This window comes from Orcinus orca, chromosome 3, assembly GCF_937001465.1.
Source record: "Orcinus orca chromosome 3, mOrcOrc1.1, whole genome shotgun sequence".
In the NCBI taxonomy this organism is placed as follows: Eukaryota; Metazoa; Chordata; class Mammalia; order Artiodactyla; family Delphinidae; genus Orcinus; species Orcinus orca.
Window position 1 is genome coordinate 179,272,673 of NC_064561.1, and position 21,689 is coordinate 179,294,361.

The following is a 21,689-nucleotide window of genomic DNA, read 5'->3' on the forward strand; positions in this document are numbered from 1 at the left end:
AATGTTTCTTGGGGGATTGAATCTCCCCCAGTTGACAACCACTAATATATAATACATACATACATACATATTTTATATATATATATATATACTTTATTTGACTATTGTTATTTTTTAGAGATAAAAGATTGTAACTGGGGAAAAAAAAGACTGTTATCTTAACATAAAAAATAGCATTCCTAAATAAATGACTACTTACATATAAAAGTACATTAATAAAGAACAGACATTCCTTGATTTAGGAATGACGCTGAGTTAGCTGTCTGTTGTTTAACAAATTACCCTAAAACTTTTAGCAACTTAAACAACAAACATTATCCCAGTTTCTGTGAATCAGGAATTCAAGCTGGATGGGTAGTTCTGGCCCTTAGGTCTGTCATGAGATTGTAGGTCAAGATATCAGCCAGGGATCCAGTCAGCTCAAGGATCAACTGGGTCAAGGATTCTCTTCCAAAACACTCCCGTGGGTGTGGGCAAACTCCTCCAGGGCTGTGGACGGAGCCCTCAGCCCTTCACCATGTTGGCTTCTCCACAAAGCTGCTCTGTCAACATGGTAGCTGGTTTCCTCCAGCATGGGTGATCTGAGAGCCAAAGGAAGCCATGTGCTACTTGTGATCTGATTTCAGGAGTAATATCCCATCACTCCTGCCATATTCTCTTGATTTGCAGTGGATTAGTATGATGTTCCCTTACTGGATGGGATTATCAGGAGTAGAGACCCTTGGGAGCCATCAGAGAGGGTACCTACCACAGTCTCCTTCATATAAACACAGCTTCCTTGTGAAGTGAGGATCAGAGTCCTCTTTTGCTTTCCTGATACAATTCCATAACGTGGGACCCTTTTCTCAGTTGAATCAGCATCCCACACTCAACTCTTCCAATGAACCCCCTGAATCATCCTGCCACTGGCCTTCCCGTTTCCACTCCAAGCTCCACCTCGTACTGTGCCTTTCTGAGTTCCTTATTTTGACCTCAAATTTCTCTTGGTAGGGTGGGCCTGGTACTACCTACCTCTCAGGATTGCTGTGGAAATGAAATGAAGAAGCACATAGAAAGTTCCCTGGACATGGTAGAATATTTTCAATGAAAGTTTTCATATGCTCATCAACTTCTATAAGAGGGCAGTTGTTAACAGTGCTTCACATGTAGGGCTCTGTATTTGTGTTAAATGATGACTAAGAATAGTTTATTAGTGCCATCTGGGTTTTAACCAGCAGTGAAATTTGAGTTACTTTGGGAAAATATTTTGAGTTCCAAAATGTCTGACTTGGAATGAACTTTTGAATGATTCTTTTTTTTTTTTTAATTGGAGTATAGTTGCTTTACAATGTTGTGTTAGTTTCTGCTGTGCCGCAAACTGAATCAGTTATACATCTATATATACCCCCTCCTTTTTGGATTTCCTTCCCATTTAGGTCACCACAGAGCACTGAGTAGTGTTTCTTGTGCTATACAGTAGGTTCTTAGTTATCTATTTTATACATACTAGTGTATATATGTCAAACCCAATCTCCCAATTCATCCCACCTCCCCTTACCCCATTCGTGTACATGCACTGGTTCTCTACATCTGTGTCCCTATTTTTGCTTAATAGCTTATTTTAATTTGAGCATAGTCTGTGAGAGTGAGATTTGCTTCCTTATACTTACTAATGACTTTAACTAGAATTCCTGGTAGAACCACCCTTTTAGTCAGAGTGCAGAAAAGATTCCTGGAATAGGAAACAAGAATTCTGGAACCAGGCCTCATACCAATTGTTGGAGCCATTCTGGATGGGTGGCTTGATTTCGACTGGCCTCATTTCCCTAAATTTACATTCAATGAGGCATATGGATGGGGTAATTTCTGAGGCCACATCTGATAAAATTCTATGTTACTCATCTTGTTTTAAACACTAATGTCATGGGGAAAACCATCCAAGAAAGCAAAAACAAATTTTTTTCTAAAATACACCCATAACTTTTTATATCATTTAGAAAGTATTGCTAGTTTATTTGCTGAGGCAGGTATATAAAAATGTATTGAGTGGTATGTTTTTTGACACTCCCTGAAAATCTGAATCAAAAGTTATAGAAAGTCTTTCTTTAGTAGAAATCAGTAACTGTGGAACAATGCTAGTGACCAACTTACTTTGAAAACAGGTAAGTAAAGGAGAAGAAACAAACATTTATTTGCTTTTTCCTAAATGAATTGTACCACTGGCTAACCAAACAGTGAATGAAGAGAAGTTTTTTTTCCTCATTCATTTTTTTTTTAGTTATACATATACATATATCTATTCTATTTCAGATTCTTTCACCATATAGGTTATTACAGAGTATTGAGTAGAGTTCCCTATGCTATATAGTAGGTCCTTGTTGATTATTTATTTTATATATAGTAGTGTGTACATGTTAATCCCAACTTCCTAATTTATCCCTCCCCCCAGCCACGTTTCCTCTTTGGTAACCATAAGTTTGTTTCCTAAGTCTGTGAGTCTGTTTCTGTTTTGTAAATAAGTTGATTTATATCAGATTTTTTCAGATTCCACATATAAGTAATATCATATGATATTTGTCTTTCTCTGTCTGACTTACTTCACTTAGTATGATAATCTCTAGATCCATCCATGTTGCTGCAAATGGCATTACTTCATTCTTTTTATGGCTGAGTAATATTCCATTGTATATATATACCACATCTTCTTTATCCATTCCTCTGTTGATGGATATTTATGTTGCTTCCAAGTCTTGGCTATTGTACATAGTGCTGCTATGAACATTGGTGTGCATGTATGTTTTTGAAGTATGGTTTTCTCTAGATATATGCCCAAGAGTGGGATTATCATATGTTAGCTCTATTTTGAAGAGACGTTTTAATTTATAGATGTGTTTCAGCTAATATGTGAAGAAAGTATGATAGAAATTAGAATATGGCCATTGTAGGACCCCAACGATTAGTGGATACAGTCATTGAGGATTAACAGAAGCCAACATCATAAGAAGAGAGACAGTCAGACCCTGTCAGCCTTCCCACAGAGAACCACACCACCACCAAGGAAGCAGTCTTGCCATGAAAACTGAACCTGAATCTGATCGAGCTCATCTAGATCCAATTATCTATGTAAAGGAAATAAGTTGTTATACACGCAACCCGTATATAACAACGAGTGGAGGCAAACAGCAAAATCCAATCTGTGGATGACTCTACAGAAAAATTGATCTTATTCATTCTGCAAATGTATTCTAATGAAAAAATGATACAGAGAGAAAATTCTACTGATTAAAAGAGACAGAAGAAATTGATCAATCCATCATAATGTGTGGATTGTACCCAAATTCGAACAAGCTGTAAAAAACACAAAGAAGAGCATTTGTGGCTTTAATGAGACAATTAGACTTTTGAATACTGACTGGAGATACTTGATGATGTTAAGAAATTATATATTTTTAAAATGTGGTAATGATATTGTAGTTATGTTAAGGAAAAGCAGCCTGTATATTTTAGATACACTGATGTATTTATAGATGAAATGAAACATTTTATTCAAAATAATGTGGAGGATAATACAGGGGTAAAGTAGATGCAGAAATGGTCTGATGTGTAGGCAGAGGAATAAAATCGGTGGGGTGAGGGGGATAAATTAAACTAAAATGACCAGAAGGTGAAATAGTTGATAATAGGTAACAGAAACAGGGAGGTTTATTACACTATTCTTGTGTAAATGTTTGGAATTTTTCACAAAAAATAGTTTAAAAATAAATAAATACCAGTAATTGAAAAAATTATTCTATCCACAAATCTGTTCTGTATGTATAAAAGCAACTGAAAATTGAAGTTTTTTGGCATCTAAGTGCAATCTAAAACAGACTTACTTTTTAAAAATTCAACTTGATAACCAATAATAAAATGCTAACATTCCACCTAGCTTTAAGAGTTGGAAATTGAATATAAAGAGTGCTGTTTGGAGCCAACTCATACAAGCTATGATAATTATTACATTTTTTAGTTGTTAAACACAGCCATTATTAAAATTAACTTATATAAAGTTACAATTTAATCAATTCTACATATATTAGAATATAATAAATATTCAAAACTCATTAACTCAGTTATTTGACTGTACTTTCCATTTTCTATGCTCTTATGGTTATTTACATCTATTGTATGTGCGGATGGTGGCAATGCTATATAAGGGTGTGTAGTGTAGTACATTTCATGTTAAGCAACTCCATGTTAAGCAATATCATTTTGGTTGCTTGAAACTGGCCATGTTGGGAGTATTTACACCATGGAAATTGGCCAACACTACAAACCAGGGCTTTCTGGTTTCCCCTAAGAGCCAACTGTTAATCATTTACCAGTACATCGCTTAGATAAGGAATCATTCCTCTGGTTCTAATATGGATAAAATATAAGACAAACTTATGTAGAGCAATACTGGAGAAGTGGCTATCTCTATCACTAAACCCTCCCATTCTCCTCACACCTGTGCACTTATGTGTCTGTCTCCTCTATTCATCTGTAAGCTTCTTGCAAGTACTGTATCCATTTACTCCCCAGTCTATTCCCAGTAGTAGCAGAGTGGTTGGTACATTGGGCTGGCTGAATGATGAATGGACGAATCTCTGTTTAGCATCTAATAAATGTGCTCACCATTGTACCAGGTACTGTGGAGATGCAGAAGGAGTATAAGCACTTTCTTTACCCTCAAAGGGTTTTTAGTCTAATTGGGATACCCCACTGGTAGATTACACAATGCTATCAGTAGTATACACTAGGTACTAATTTATTAGATTGAAACTCTAAATTCTAAATGAGACCAGCAGACAAGAAAATCAGGGAGGGCAGGTGTATTCAGTGAAATATTAATTATCCTTGATGGATGCTCACCTATCTCAGTTCCTTATTTAGGAACTTACTATGTACCAGGTACTACACTAAATAATTTATATGTATTTTATTTAAAAACTTTAATGATACTTTGAGATAGAATTATTAGCCCCATTTTATAGATGAGAAAACTGAACTTGAAAAAGATTAAGTACTTTTCAGTGAGAGGTAAGGCTTAGATTTGATCTTAGATTGTCTACTTTCAAAGCTCAGGCTCTTAAGTGTTTCATGTACTGTGTTAAAGAAGAGGAAGAATAAAATTAGTTCTCGAAAGATTGGTAGAATTTGAAAAAGCAGAGAGAAATGCAGGATGTTTCTATATTAGGGAAAGAGGCATCATCAAGGCAAGTTAGCAGGAAGAAGGAGATAATTTATGAGCTAGTGAGGAGACTACCCTGGCTGAGTGTCTGAGCCATCTTTGGGAAAAGTATGAATGTGAGGATGGTGGGGAGAACTGATTATTTTGAAAGCCAGGCAGAGAAATTTGGATCTGACATAGGGAGCCATTAAGGTCTTTGAGCTAGAGAGTGTTATAAAAATCACAGAATTCAAAGAACATTAGAAAATATACCAGATGGATTGAGAGAATAAGAATGGACACAGATGTTGTAGCAATAAAGGTACAAAGCAACATCAGACTGAAATAGAATAATAGCCATTTTCTTTGGAGTTTGGGAATTTGTTCCTAAATGATTGCTCATAATCAATAATGAGGATAAAATCACATGAAAAATGTCCATAATTGGACAAGTAATGACATTTTTCCCCTAGTAATCATAGGACAAATGCAATATCCCACCCTAAAGCAGACTGACTCCTGCGGCAGAATCTAGGGCTCAACATAACGAAGGCATTCAGTGCATTTTGAGGGAGAGGGTTTGGGGTGCAAGAAGATTAGCATCTTATGCTCCAGAGCACCAAAAGCCAGCAACAAACCCACTCATTGAGTTTTCCATCACTGTCGCTGCCCTGGCATGTTTCCAAATGTCCTGCAGCGAGAGGGAACCACCCCCAATGGAGAATCACTCAGATTAGCAGACCAACACTTGAATTCAGTTTAGTGTTCTTTTTTCCAGAAGTAGCTCAGCCACTGAGAAGGTTTGATGCCAAACAAAGTGTATTTTCACTTCCAGGGAAGACTTAGAGAGTTTTAATTATTCATCCCATTGACTTTCCAAGTCTCTGACCAGATGAATTATTTGAATGCATTTGAAATGTTTCTTAATGGCAAAAAGGAGAATTGTGTACAAGTGCCATGCCTACAATCTCAGAAGAGTAGGGAAAAATGATGAATAATCATCCATAATAGAGAAATCAGAGTTTAGTCAGATTGTAAGAGATTTGAGGTTAAGATCACTTTAGTATACATTCAATAGAGCACAGGAAACACAAGGATGTAAATTCCTTTGAAGGAAAAGAAAGATGAATGCACGATTGAACAAGACTAGTAGGTTTTTAAATACCTTATTAATTTTTCAATGAGAACCTACTTTTAAGTCTTTAGTCCTTGGAGATGGATTAGATTTCTAAAGTCACATTCAAAATTGGTGCTTTGCACCAATGTGGGTTTTATTGACCAGTGTGGGTTTTATTGACCTCCACCAGTCCTAGTTCACTGGCTGTTGTAGTTCTCAGGGAATATTACTGCAGCCCCCATCCACCCCTGTACAGCATCTGAGTTAAATGCTATGACAGTCAAAACACTAGAGAGAAGCCTTCCTCCCTCTACTAAAACCTCTTCAAATTCTTGGTGGGATCTCAGTGGAATCACAAGCTGAGACAGGCCTGGACCTGGGACCTGGGATCCTTTGCTGCAGTGCTGCAATTCTTGCAACTGGACAAACGTCTCTCCATGGGCAACAAAATACAAAGAAACTATATGGGACTAAAAATAACTACATGCATGTACAGTTGGGGCAAATTCTGGACCAAAAGATACAAAAAGACCAAAAAAACCTGAACTGCCACTTCTGAAGAGCTGGGAGTAAAAACAGGGTGTTGGGAGCAAAAGCAGGGTGCTGGGAGCAAAAGCAGGGTACTGTGCATGCCCCCTGCACACAACACCACCAAAGGGGTGGGCAAAACACCTAAGCCACCCCTCCAGCGGCCTGACCCCTGGACACACCCCTACCCTCACCTCATATAAGGAACAAGCTCGCCCCCATCCCCCCGAGGAGCAAGCGAGCAAGGGAACCTGTTACTTGTTCTCACTAGCCCCTGCTGCAGCAGGGACCCCAGTAAAGCCTTGCCTGAATTTCTTGTCAGGCCTCTAGTCAATTTCTGTTGTTTAGGGAAGGCCAAGAACCCTGGTCAGTATCAAAGCAACAGGTTGACAGGGGGACAGGGATCAAAGACAAGGGAAAGAACTTGTATCAAACCAGAAGGTGTGGGGAGGGAGAGACTGGAAACACCCAAGAGGAAAGCAAGAGCATGAGGTCACCATGGGTGAGATATGCTATTGGAACCCACCTGTGCTGGGACTCAAGGACCAATTCCAGGGAGGTCAGGGAAGGTTCTGTGTAGGGGGTAGACTCTGGTTGTGTCCACACAGTTCTGACATCACCAAGTAACTCTAATTAGTGCAATATTAGGTTTTGCTTCATATTTGAATACATACATTTGGAACACCAAATTCTATGAGAATATTTAATAAAAATGGTAAGCTTTACAGTGATAGGGAAATTTCCAGTCGAAACTCTCTCCTAACCAGCCTTCCTAACTCCATTCAACTTTCAACACAGTGCCCTGTGATCCTTGTAAAAGATGAGTCGGACATCATTCCCCCCTCAAATCCTCCAATGGCTGTGCTTTCCTATGCGAGGGAGCAACAGCTACAGTCCCTAGGGTGGTCCCTGGGCCCCGCAGGATGGAACACCCTGTACTTCTCAGATTTCATCCCCTATACCTCCCCTCCCTCTGCACCAGCCTCCTTGGCCTCCTTACTGATCTTCTCCCATACCAGGCACACATCCTGTCTAAGGCCTGGGCACAGATCGTCCCCTTGCCCTGAATTCTCTTCCACAGTTATCCACCTGGCTCCCTCCCTCACCTCCTTCAGGGCTTTGCTCAAATGTCACCTTCTCAAAATACTCTCTCTCCCACCCTCTTTGAAAGGGCAGCTGAGACCATCCTGTGTACTCCCAGGTCTCCTGCTATGAATTTGCTATTTTTCCCCCAGAGCACTAATCATCTAAACACAATGTTAATTTGTTTATCAGGTGCATTATTTACTCTCAGCTTCCACCTACTAGGACAAAGAGATATTTTCTGATGTGCAGGATGCTCGATCAGTGCCAGGCGCATGTATGGCATTTTCTCGGGGACAACCTTTTTGGAGCTGAATGTGAACACCATCAGAAACGTCTCCTTTCAAATTCTGATGACCTCTCTGTCTCATTAGCTGCTGTCTCGCTAGCAACGCATCAATCATTCACCCTCCCTTGCTTACATAATGTATCATGCTGACAAAGCCCATTCTAATTTGCATCATATCTACAGTGTCTAATTTTTTTTTGCATCTGAACACTTGAGCGTGCATAGATTTCAGTATTACCATATTTGGCTTCCTTTGCATCCGCCCACCTTGGGCAAGCTTCGGTAACATGTAACTCATGCCATGTGGATTGATTTTTACCCCACAGTGTACAGCATTTGGGTGGGGACTGACTGTTACTTACTTACCTGCATTGCCAGGTCTCAGTACCACAGTCTTAACTGCAGCTAATTGAGCTGTTTTGTTCAAGAACTTCTCCTTAACAACTCCTTAGCGGCTCTTGGGCATGCATAATAAGGACAACATAAAGAATTACATTAGAGCACCTGAATGTATAACATAGATAGCTAATAGTAATTGAATGACTGTATCCTTAAGGGCATATAGAAATATCCAGCCATAACAACAGAGTGGCATTTACCTGATTGTTCTATCAGAATGAAAGCTTAGTGAGGGCAGGACTGAGATGGTCTTGCTCATCACTGAGTCTCTGCGTGGCGGATAGTAGGGGCTGAGTAACTGTTGCCAAATTGTTGAATCTCACTTCACTTGCTGGAAAAACCAGTGCTCTTACTGGTTATGAGGGTGACCTCTGAATACTCATAGGCTCTTGTGTTCAGCTGTGTGTATAAATTCAGGTAAGTTCTTTGTGCCCCTGGTGCCTCAGTTTCTCCACCTGTGAACTATGGGTGATACTGTTTCCTGTTTCACAAATATATTGTGAGGAAGAGATGTGTTATATTGCACGTGGGGCCACTCGGGACCATGTTCACTCTTGCTAATCCAGGGTTATGGTTGGGGCCACAGAACCTGTTCAGCATGATTTTCAGAAGGCAACAGCATTCTGGGACCATGAAGCAGCCTTTCAGTTGGTGGAAAATTGCTAACTGGAGGCTTCTCAGATGGTCCACATAGGAGTCCCTGCTAGCGTTTCAGCTTCCACAAAGCTGGCCCTGGTGCCATGAATGGCAGTTGGCCGATTTCTATCTGACAAGTTGTGACTCATAAATAGCACCTATGATGCCATTGTCTATACTTTGGACTGTGATGACCTTGGACTGTGACTGCTACTTCCCACCTGATAACCCTGACCAACCTTTGAGTTTGCTTGACCTTGGTCCTGTGCCTTTGCTGAGGTGCTCTGCCAACGCTATGCATATGTCACCCATCACAGAGCAGACTTCCCTGAAGTTCTCAGTGTTCCTCTTGTTCCAGGATCCTGGTTAACCATTTCTCCATCTGAGCTTCTCTGCCAACAAGTGTTCCATACTATATTGTGCCAGGATGGTCATACCCTTGTGATAAGCCTAATATAGTAACTGAAGTCCGTTCTTAGCTGTCAGGTCTAACATGTATGCTCTTTTCAGACTTAGAATAAGCAGTTAATGCCAACTGTGCAAGCTCGCTCTGTTTCGAATTGTCACTTCGTAATTAGCCAATTTTGATCTAATAGAGAAATTCTGAGTCTGAGTATCTTTAAGAAGAACGTCCCTCACTGTTCTGAGCCATTTACAAGAAACGCTGCTGCACTGTCAGATTCTTCCAGGCTATATACATGGGAGCTGCACTTACATGACCTTGGAGACCCCACGTTTGGGAGCTATAATATAAGTGAAGAGTAGGGCTTACCTTGATCTTACTGTGGCTAGGAAAATACCCTTAATTTCATCAACTTGCCATAATGATCTTGTTATAATCAGTACAGTGTTATGATGTGAATCCAAAGAAGGCTTGCAGAATGATATTAATCTTGGTAGACGTTTCCCCCACCTGTAGAACTGAACATGTTAGTGCATGAGCCACATGTAAATTGAAGTGACAAATGTCTTCGGGAACAACCAAAATTGTATTAACGACTCTTAAAACACCTGGTGCTCATTAGCTAAAAATACCTCAGAAAATCATGTCTGGAACTCTAGGAACATTATAAACTGAGTATTTATAAAAGGATATTTTATTCCTAAGAAAAATAAAGTCTTCCAAAATATCAATAGTACATTCAAAGGCTGCCTGGTGAGTAAAGGTATATTAAGTGCTCATTCTTGCATAAATGATATTAAAAATACTCAATTATAATGTAAAGGTGATTGAGTAACCAAGAGTAACATTAGCAGTTAAGTCCCCTACAATTAATAGCTCTAAAACTTCCTCCAAAATTTGAAAAGTTGTCAAATAAAATGTCACAAATGTACAGTGTTTATTTGAAAATCAACTAAATTATTCAATATTAATTTTATCTGCTTTTAGGTGTCTATAATTTCAAGAAAAATATTTTTGAATAATATATGCTGTTATCTAAAAAGAATCATTTGTAGTTTGGAATCAATGTCTCTATTCTCACCATACAGAATCTTCTAAAATCTAATACAACAGCAGCAAATCGGATAAATGTATAGTTGGCTGATGAGGTGTGGAAGGACTTTAATTTGAATTCTTAAGGGTTCTAACTTGGATTCATCTTGAAATAGAATATAAATAATATAAATAAGTTATCTATTTTGTGAGTTTCTTTGTATGTTGGGGAGAAAGAGGGGGCTGATGATCAAGGAGTAAATAATTGAAGGATAAAACAAGAATGAAAACCACAAGTCAAAATTTGGAAGGATCACTGTATACAAGCACAGTGACAACTGTGATAGAATTCATATCCACTTCTCATGAGCCTGTCACTCTCACAAGTACTTCATAGGCATTGACTCTCCTAAGCACAGAAAGAAATGATTTTGTGCAAAGAAAAGTGCCTAGGAATGAGATAGTGCTTTTAAAGACAGAGGTCAAGATCAGGCAAGCCACTGATAGGGCCTTGGGATATGAAAACTGGTATCTCATGTAACAGGAAGCTAACCTCGTGATAATAGAGAATGTATTTCAAATGATGGTGTTATTCTTGCATTACTATTGTCCGCTAATGTGATCAGATCTCTGTACTTAGATTTTGAGATATGGGAAGGAATCAGGGTTCCACAGCTTAAGAATGACAAGAAGAACTTCAAAGATTTTGATGGAGAGATCTAAAAATTAGTCATGTATTCAAGGGAAAAAAGGGCAGATTTCCTGAAGGAGAAAATAATTTAGCCTTAAGAAAAATAGGCTGAGGAGATAGTAAGGTACACTTCGTACATTATGTCTCTGTCTGTATCTATGAATTATCTATCTATATTAGTCTATCATACACTATACATATTTATATATTTATTTTATTTATATTATATACAGATCTACATATATCAAGGTTGGGGGGGACAAAAACTTCCTAGTTTGAGAATGACCAGCTACTATATTAATACATTAAACTGAGAAATGGTAGAATCTCTTCCTTTCCATCTGTCTTTAAAAATAGGACAAATTCCTGTTTGTCTGATACAGACGTTTATTTATTGTCCTGTATATTCTGAGACTACAGAATGGCAAGGATGACCCTTTAACACTCTTTCTCTTTCTCTGAACATATACTTCTTTGGTTATATATTTCTTTTTTTAAAACAAGTCAATAAATTTGTCCATCAACGAAAGCAAGCTTTCTCCTGCCTACTTTGGCTAAATTGAGAAATATAACAGCAAACCCAACATTCCTCTTAGTTCCTTTTTCAAAATTAAAAAAAAAATCAATATCAAGAAGAATGGTCTTTTGACTAGTGCAAAACACCTCAACTAATTGTAGGAGAAAAATAGCTTCTCTGATGTAAGCATTTGGAAACATCCTCAAGGCCTGATGGTTTGGTATGTGACAGAGAATTGCATTTTCCCCATTACCCCCAACATGGAGGCACACAGGTATCACTTTCCCAGGGTCAGAGGGAGAAGGAAAATAAAACTCTCATTAGTGGAGTCAGTTCCTTGACTTTATCAAGCATGTACAGGTCTATTTCCTGTGCCAGTGCAAGGAGAGTGTTCTCATCAGAACATGAGAGATTAAGGCACAGAGAATGAATGAGATTGTGTATAGGGACATACACATGTTTCTGCCTCTAAAATTTACACTCTGTATACCACTGCTGCCTAAATCTGCCCTGCCTATTAATTACACATGCGTTCTACAAACATATGGCAGGTTGATGACTACTCTGTGATTACATCATGCTCTGGGGAAAGCACTGGTGCCCTATGACAGCTGTTTTGCCATTTTTCCATATGAAGCAGGACACCTAAGGCTTTGCAGTACATTATTATAGCCTGGTTCACCCACCAAGTTATTGCCAGGTAACTGTTTATCCACCGCAGATAAATCTACCATCCTATCTTGTCCAGAAAACTCCCTGATTTTACTGGGAACTTTTAGCAGCCTTCTTACAACTAAAATGTGTTGAACCACTTATCTGTATATTGGTTGAAAGAACAATTCTATGGGATGTGAAATTACTAATGATGCGAAGATTTCAAGCTTCAATTTTCACCTCTTTGAGAATTGTCTAACCAAGAAAAAAGAATGTATATCAACACTTGAGATAAAAGTGAAAATGCACATCACTAGGAGGAAAAAAATCTCTGTGGTAACAATGAATTATGGGTATACCATAAATGTAATTACAGGAGTATAAAGTTAGGAATATAAACAATTCATTTTTTTTCTGAGAACCTTTTAATTGTCGCATTTTGGTCTTACCAAGATTCTATTTTTTGTGGTTTCCCCTTACGTCAGGTGATGAATTGTTTGTTTTAGCTCTTCATAAAATCAATAGCAATTAGACACTCTTGTTCAATTAAGAAATATTCTTATCTATAAAACAGGATTTTTTTCCAAATCATTAATACCAGAGAAAGCAATGAAGATAATTTTTGTTTTCTCTTCATTAAAGGTTGGAGTTTTAATTTTTCTCTTTAGACATTTCCTCTACCCTGTTTATTGCTTTGAAAAATTTGAGAGTCTGGAAGAGCCGACTTTGCCCTGGAGCTGGTGAGAATGCTCATTAGAGTTTGCTAACGTGCTAAAGCCTGTTGTTTGTCCTTCATCTGGGTCTCCGAGCAGTGGATGGTGAGAGACAAGATAATGTGACTTATTGTGTCTGGTGCCCAACAGAGAAAGCAGTACTGTCCACCTACGTCCTACTTGGTGAAAGGCCAGCCTCAGAATCCAGTAACATGTAGAGAATAACTTGGTTTCTTAGATAAGGAAAGTTGACATCAATGAAGGATGAGTTTAAAACGTCTGACCAACCTTAGGGGAGAAAGTTGAAAGTTACACTGAGTACTTCTTTCTGTAGAGTGTTGGTGAGATAGTAGACGCAAAGGTGCAGGAAAAATCTCCAGTATCTACAGTTAGTGCAGAGTCAAACCGTCCTGGTTCTATTCAAGAGAAAAACACTGGGGTAGTGCAAAACAGAGGCTACAGAACCAGGATATAGACTTTGTTTGAAGAAAGTGTTATTAAAATAACTTAAAATCTATCATGTTTCAGTAACTCTTCTCCCATGACAACTAAGACCATTTACATTCATTCTTTATTTATGGATAATCCTCACAACATTTCTGAAGGGGAGTGTTATTACTCCCACTTGACAGATGAGACATCTGAGATGTAGCATGATTTATACTTGAGGTCACCTCCCAGGACAGGCAGAATCAGGATTTAGACCCAGACCTTTCAAGCTCTCAGCCTGGGGAACTTTCCTCCATATACCACAGTGTTTCACGTCGAGTGTGTATTTTCCAGCAATAGATAAAATTAAGGTTTGTAATTTCTAATTTATTTAAATGGAAATTCTAGTATAATCTCCAGAAACCATAAAACCTTATTCCACTTCAGAAATGTAGAACTTTTAATAACTTAGGAGAATTTTAATAATTTAGAGCTTATTGGGCAAGAACCAAGGTGAATGGTTCAATTCATAGTTGGCAAAATTTTTAGTAACATGAAGAATCACATATGTTTATATATTGGAACTGTATAAGTATCGACAACATATATTCTATCATATAATACTATATATATATATATCCTTTGGAAATTATAAAACATCCTTATATTAGTCATTAATCATATTAATGACATTTTGGAAGAAGTACTTTTATTTAAGAAGTTCTATCATATCATCATCTCTATGTGCTAACATTTGGGGGTCATCTTGTATACACTACTTCATTCAGACTGTCCATTTCTTCTGTAGTTCTTCTTGCTAAGATTCTAAAAAAAAAAAGCTTTTAATTTTTTGTTTTTTTTGCTGTGCCATGCGGCTTATGGGATCTTAGTTCCCTGACCAGGGATTGAACCCAGGTCCCCAGCAGTGGAAGTCCAGAGTCCTAAGTGTTGAACCATCAGGGAATTCCCTTGCTAAGATTCTTAATGTTATTTTATTATGATTTTTTTAACATCCTTATTGGAGTATAATTGCTTTACAATGGTGTGGTAGTTTCTGCTGTATAACAAAGTGAATCAGCTATATGTGTACCTATATTCCCATATCCCCTCTCTCTTGCATCTCCCTCCCACCCTCCCTATCCCACCCCTCTAGGTAGACTAAAAGCACTGAACTGATCTCCCTGTGCTATGAGGCTGCTTCCCACTAGCTATCTATTTTACATTTGGTAGTGTATATATGTCCATGCCACTCTTTCACTTCACCCCAGCTTACCCTTCCCCCTCCCTGTGTCCTCAAGTCCATTCTCTATTAGGTCTGCATCTTTATTCCCATCCTGCCCCTAGGTTCTTCATGACCTTTTTTGTTTTTTTTTTTTTTTTAGATTCCATATATATGTGTTAGCATACGGTATTTGGTTTTCTCTTTCTGACTTCACTCCGTATGACAGATGCTGGGTCCATCCACCTCACTACAAATAACTCAATTTCAGTTCTTTTTATGGCTGAGTAATATTCCATTGTATATATATATGTGCCACATCTTCTTTATCCATTCATCTGTTGAGGGACACTTAGGTTGCTTCCGTGTCCTGACTATTGTAAATAGAACTGCAATGAACATTGTGGTACATGACTCTTTTTGAATTATGGTTTTCTCAGGGTATATGCCCAGTAGTGGGATTGCTGTGTTGTATGGTAGTTCTATTTTTAGTTTTTTAAGCAATCTCCATACTGTTCTCCATAGGGGCTGTAGCAATTTACATTCCCACCAACAGTGCAAGAGGGCTCCCTTTTCTCCACACCCTCTCCAGCATTTATTGTTTCTAGATTTTTTGATGATGACCATTCTGACTGGTGTGAGGTGATACCTCATTGTAGTTTTGATTTGCATTTCTCTAATGATTAATGATGTTGAGCATTCTTTCATGCATTTGTTGGCAGTCTGTATATCTTCTCTGGAGAAATGTCTATTTAGGTCTTCTGCCCATTTGTGGATTTGGTTGTTTGTTTTTTTGTTGTTGAGCTGTATGAGCTGCTTGTAAATTTTGGAGGTTAATCCTTTGTCAGTTGCTTCATTTGCAAATATTTTCTCCCATTCTGAGGGTTGTCTTTTCGACTTGTTTATGGTTTCCCTTGCTGTGCAAAAGCTTTTAAGTTTCATTAGGTCCCATTTGCTTATTTTTGGTTTTATTTCCATTTCTCTAGGAGGTGGGTCAAAAAGAATCTTGCTGTGATGTATGCCATAGAGTGTTCTGCTTATGTTTTCCTCTAAGAGTTTGATAATGTCTGGCCTTACATTTAGGTCTTTAATCCACTTTGAGTTTATTTTTGTGTATGGTGTTAGGGAGTGTTCTAATTTCATTCTTTTACATGTAGCTGTCCAGTTTTCTCCTAATGTTATGTATGCTGTATATCTATACTTCAAAAAAGGAATTATTTTCTGATTAAGAGTAGCTCATGTTAATTTTAGATATTATGGGGGAAAAAAAACCCAAAAATACAAAGAAGAATTAATCATACAAAAATAAATAATCACCTATAAATACATCACCAAAAGACCCCTTCTAATTTATTTGGTCACCATGATCACAATACCAAGTCTTTTCTTTTCTGTTCCTAAATATGCCATATTTTTATGACTCTTGAATTAATTAAGATATGATAAGTTGCTATAATAAATAGGCCCCCTAGAGTCTTGAAGAGAAAGAACTTTATTTCAGTCTCACAGACCACACGAAGGTGGAGCCCCAGGTTTTCAGGGGGCTGGCTCCACAGAGTCTTTCAGGGATCCACACTGATGAAGACCTTGTCATTCAACATGACTTTTCCAAATTTGCTTAAACTTTGCAGTTATAGCCCTCCATCTGGTAAGAATGGAGGAGGCATGGCCTGAGCTTCATGACTGTCCTAGGAGGGGCATGCATGCCTTATGATCATCTTCCCTTGAATGAGCTCAGGGCCATGGTCACTTCTCACTGCAGGGGAAATTTGGGAATGCGGGGCAGCATGGCCAATCTACAACTCTATTTACTATTGAAAAGGGACTGAGGGATTCTGATGCATATTGAGCTGTTTCCACCATTGGAGACTCTGATTATATTTTCACTGGTGTGTAATGCTCCATAAACTACAGAACCATTTCATTGAATGAAGTGGAATCAGTGCAGTGTAAACAAACAAACAAACAAAAAAACACATTTTATTTCTCTAGTGTTTTTCTTACCTGTCTCTAGTGCATCTTATTTTCCATTCTCATACTGGAAGGTCCCTTTCAGGTTTACAGAGCTTTCAAGTCAGAGTCACAAATTTCAGGCACTAACAAACGGCCTCTTTGATAATGGTGTTTAAAATACAAAGCCGATCTAATATTAAAACTGTCAAAGTCATATTAAATTTAAGACTTCTTGACATTCCTACTTCTTTATCTTGCCCCTTGATCATATGTAACAGAGTTTTTCTATTTTATTAGTCTCAAACAAGAGCTTTCCTTTATTGATGAAATATATTGTTATTTTAATTGTTTTTCATTTTATTAATTTCTGCTTTTGTTTTCAGTAATTCCTTCTGTTAGCTTTCTTAGTGATTATTTTATTGCTTTTTTTCAATTTCTTGGTTTGAAAACATTCAATATATTCTCATACTTAATTTTTTTATAAATGTGTTCACGGCTATGAATTTTCCTGTGAATATCACTTTAATTTCATCTCGTTTCAGCAGGTTACTGTCAGTTCTAAATAGTTTTCAGTTTTCATTGTTATTTCTGTGTATGTATGTGTTTGATGTTTTAAGCAGATTTGTGCTTCTATACACAAAAAAATTTAGTGAAAAAATGGGCCTTGCATGCATTTTGAAGTGTTCTTTAAAGTCTAGAAAATGTCTTGAAAATTACTTTGGCAACTGTTTGAAACAATAACAGTCCTGTGACCCATGGAAAGTTAGATACTTTAGTGATATAAATATTATGACCGGACACTGGGGGAGTGGGGAATGGTTATTAATGATGCAAAGGAGTCTTGGTTTAGCTGGGTCGGGGCACTTCTTTATTCTATTTTTTTTTTTTTGAGATATAATTGACATATAACACTGTATTAGTTTTAGGTGTACAACATAATGATTTACTATATTGTATGTATACATAGTGAAATGATCACCACAATAAGTTTAGTTAACCTCCATCAACTCACATAATTCCATTTTTTTTCTTGTGATAAGAACTTTTAAGATCTGCTCTCTTAGCAACTTTCAAACATACAACACAGTGTTATTAACTATAGTCACCACGTTGTCCATTATATCCCTATGACATTTATTTTATAACTGGAAATTTGTACCTTTTGACCACCTTCATCCATTTTGCCCATTTTCTTTTTTAAGCCAAAACTTATTTAGAAGTCTATTTTCCCTAGGTAATTTGTGGGAGATTTATATGTGTATACATATATATTTGTTTTTAATTTCTAATTTCATTGTACTTTGGTCAGTTAATACAGCAACTACAATATCATTTCTCTGGAATTTATTATGGTCAGTAAACATGCCCATATCATATCAGTGACTATAAGCTTTGAATGGTCGGATATCTGAAAAATTCTATATTCTGTCCTGACACTAAATTACATTTTGGACATAGAATTCTAATCCTAGTTATTCTTCTCAGGGATTTCAGGACATTTTTCATTATCTTCTGATATTTGTTAATTGTAGGAAAATTCTTATCCTATCAGAACTCTAATGCTGATTTGATACCTTTTATATTATTGTATTTTAACATTTTTGTCTAGTAGTTGAAAGGATCTGGATTCTGTACTTTGTTTTCTGAAATTTCATTACATGTGTCTAGGTGTTAATTTCTTTTAAGGTACTTCTCATTAAACTCTGGGAGTCCTTTGAAAATTCTCTTATCTTCACAGCTGGGCAATCCTTCCCTACTGATTCTCCTGATTCTGCTTGCTTTATATTCCTTCTATCCTATCCTTCTGAAAGTCATAATGGATTGGAATCTCTGTATCTATTAGAATATCTGTATCTATTCACTACATTTCTTAACTTTTCTTTCTTATTTTAATTTTCTTTATCCTATTGCATTACTTTCTGGAAGAATTCCTTGCCCTGATCTTCTGGTGCTCTTTAATTGTGTGCATCACGTTACTCAGCTAATGTGTTGAAATTTTTATTGGCATGAACAAGTTTTTAGTTTTCATGCCCTTAATTCTTGCAAGAGCCTCTTATCTCTAAAGATTCAACGTATCAGCTTCTCACAAGCCGCAAACTGCTCAGTTAACGGCATTTCATTGGGTAAACATCTTTCCCTTAGTTGGGTTTGTTAATTCCCCATTTGCCCATCAATTTAGAATTTCACTCTCACCTCTGTATCTGAAAAGCCCTGTTGTTCCCAGTTGTGGGCTCCTGAGGGGACGAGAAGGATCCTGCTGTTTCCTGTCATCCCAGATTTTCTGTAAGGGTACAGAGGGCTCTGATGCAGCCTGCTGTGCCATCTTGGCAGCCTGCCTTTTACCCCATCATCCTCGGTCCCACTAACCATGCAAGACACTTGCCAGTTTTTGGACCCAAGCTTCAACACTATCCAGATGGTCCCTTTAGCTGTCTGGCCAAGATACGAGTCAGGCTGTTTGAGCAGGGGCAGGGCCACCTGGATTGCCCTGCCCCCCCAGTGTTCAGTCACCTCCCTGCTTCCATGGGCCCTCACAGCCACCTCTTCTTATCAGCGTATATCTGGTGTTTTTCTTTCACAGTTTCATGAGTTTGGGGTTGAGGTTTTCTATTTCAAAACAATTCATATCTGCTTTTATGCCTTTCAAGGATTTATCAGAGCATTTAGAGACAATAGATGCTTTCTTGCTTTCCAGCATTGTTTCAGATTTTTAAAAAATTTGCAACAATTTTTAGAACTTTGGAGTCTGAGCATCTCCACCTCGGTGAGGAGAATCCCCTGTCTTTGAGTCTTTCAAAGGGAAGGAACTTTAACAAGTAAAAGAGCAAAGGGACAAAGAAGAGAAATTTGAGGAGTGCATGCTTTGACCTTATTTATATTTAGATATTTTGACTATGGGGACATAAATATTATTTACGTGAAAAGAAAAGCCTAAGATTGGCCAAAGAAGATTAAAGGTTTGATATCTCAAATAATTAGAACATTTAGGACAAGAAGAATATTCAGGGACAGTACAATTTCAGCTGCCAGAGAAGAACCAGTGACATGGTGAGGAAGAAAACAGCTCCACCTCCCACATCTGAGCTGACAGTCCATCAGCACACATTCGCCCGATATCCAAATGTGCATAGCACGCTGACTCAGCTGTAACAAATAGGGGGTGAGCTGTGTAATGGCTTAAATGTATGAGAAGGGTAATTTTTTCCCTCTCTCTTTTCACATATAATAGCCCAAAGCTCTTATTTCTGGGCTACAGAGACCACCTATCTAAACATTGTTAACCAAGAATGTAGGCTGACAAACACTGCAGTTTTCAATTCATGGCCTCTAAGGCTGTCATGGTCATTTCCACCCAGACCTTCAGAAGGGGGAACGATAATGCAGGAGCATGAGTGAGGGGTCCTAATGGTCTGGGATGAATGGGTTACCCAGCACCTCTCATGTTCCATCATCCAGAACTCAATCACACGGTCACATCTAAATGAATGCCAGGGAGGCTGAGAGATGACAGGGTCTAGCTGTGTGCTCACATGAAGAGGGGGACCGGATGGTGATGAGCAGCTGGCTCTCTGTACCAGAGTTTACTCTGAAGGCTACCAAATATCGCTCCGTACCTTCTTCTTATGTGAACTCTCTTATCTCCCTAGTGGGGCACACCCCAAATTTCATGTAGTCACTGAATTCATATCAAACCACGGGAACTCTGGGTTATGCTCATTCCTTTCCGCCAGGCTGGGATGTGATTTTGTTTTATATTACACTCTGACCTGGGTGAGGGGAGCATCCCTCCTTGGCAGATGCTAGCTTTCACAGGCTGCTTCCTGTTGGTGCAAATTTGGGGTCCTGAGCAGTGTGTCAGTCTTTGGCTCTTTCGAGACACGCTAGAGAATTTTTTAGGAAACATAATTCTCTAAATAATAATAAATTTTTGAACTTACAGTTCATGTCATATGTCAATAAACACACTCCCAAAATCCTTCCAAGACATATTTTTTAAAAAAAATCTAAATTGTGTTTAATTTCTGTCTCTCTGCACTCAACGCCTGTTCCTTTGACAACATCTGAAACAACTAAACTTGGGGGGAAGATTACACTCAATTTATTATTTGCATCTCTGTCTTTCAAAACCTTTTTCAGACTTATTTTCTATTAGTTGGGGTCGAGAAGCCATTGGCCCTTTAGTCTCTATAAAGGTTCAAATTTCTAGACTCCAAGACTTTTTGTTTCTTCTTCCAAACCAACCAATTCTTTGCTGATTGTTTCTTTGTTCTTGAAATGACTTGCTAAAACAGCAAGTAGCAACCAACACACACTAACATTCTGGCTTTTTCCAACCTCTTCTTCCAGAGCATTAAGCCCAATGACCGTTCTGTCTGCCTATCGAATTATCATTCTCTACTGTTCTAGAAATCTTTTGCTGTATGGTAGGGCCCTTTAGCACCTCCCCCGTCTCCTGCATTTGTTCCCTTGCCACCATCAGCCAAGTCATTAAACCGATGCCATACAGTTCAAATTTGCATTGTTTCAGGATCCCACTTCAAGACAGCAACTATTGCTTTGCTGGGGTGCTGCCAGTTGCTCTAACAAATAGCCTCAAACATGTATAATGCTCAATCGCAATAAGTTTATTTGTTGCTCACATGAGGTCTAAAGCAGGTACTGCTGGGAGATGTAACTCCAGAAAAGAGAACAGCACGGATTCTTTGAAATATGTAATAAGTTTGTCCTCAAGGATGAGCTGAAGTTTGTTAGACAACAGTGTCATGCAGAAGAAAATGATTGGACCTAGGAGGAAATAAAGTTGGCTCTCACCTTTAAGGCTATGCCAATTTCGCCAAAGAAATTCTCTCCTTGAA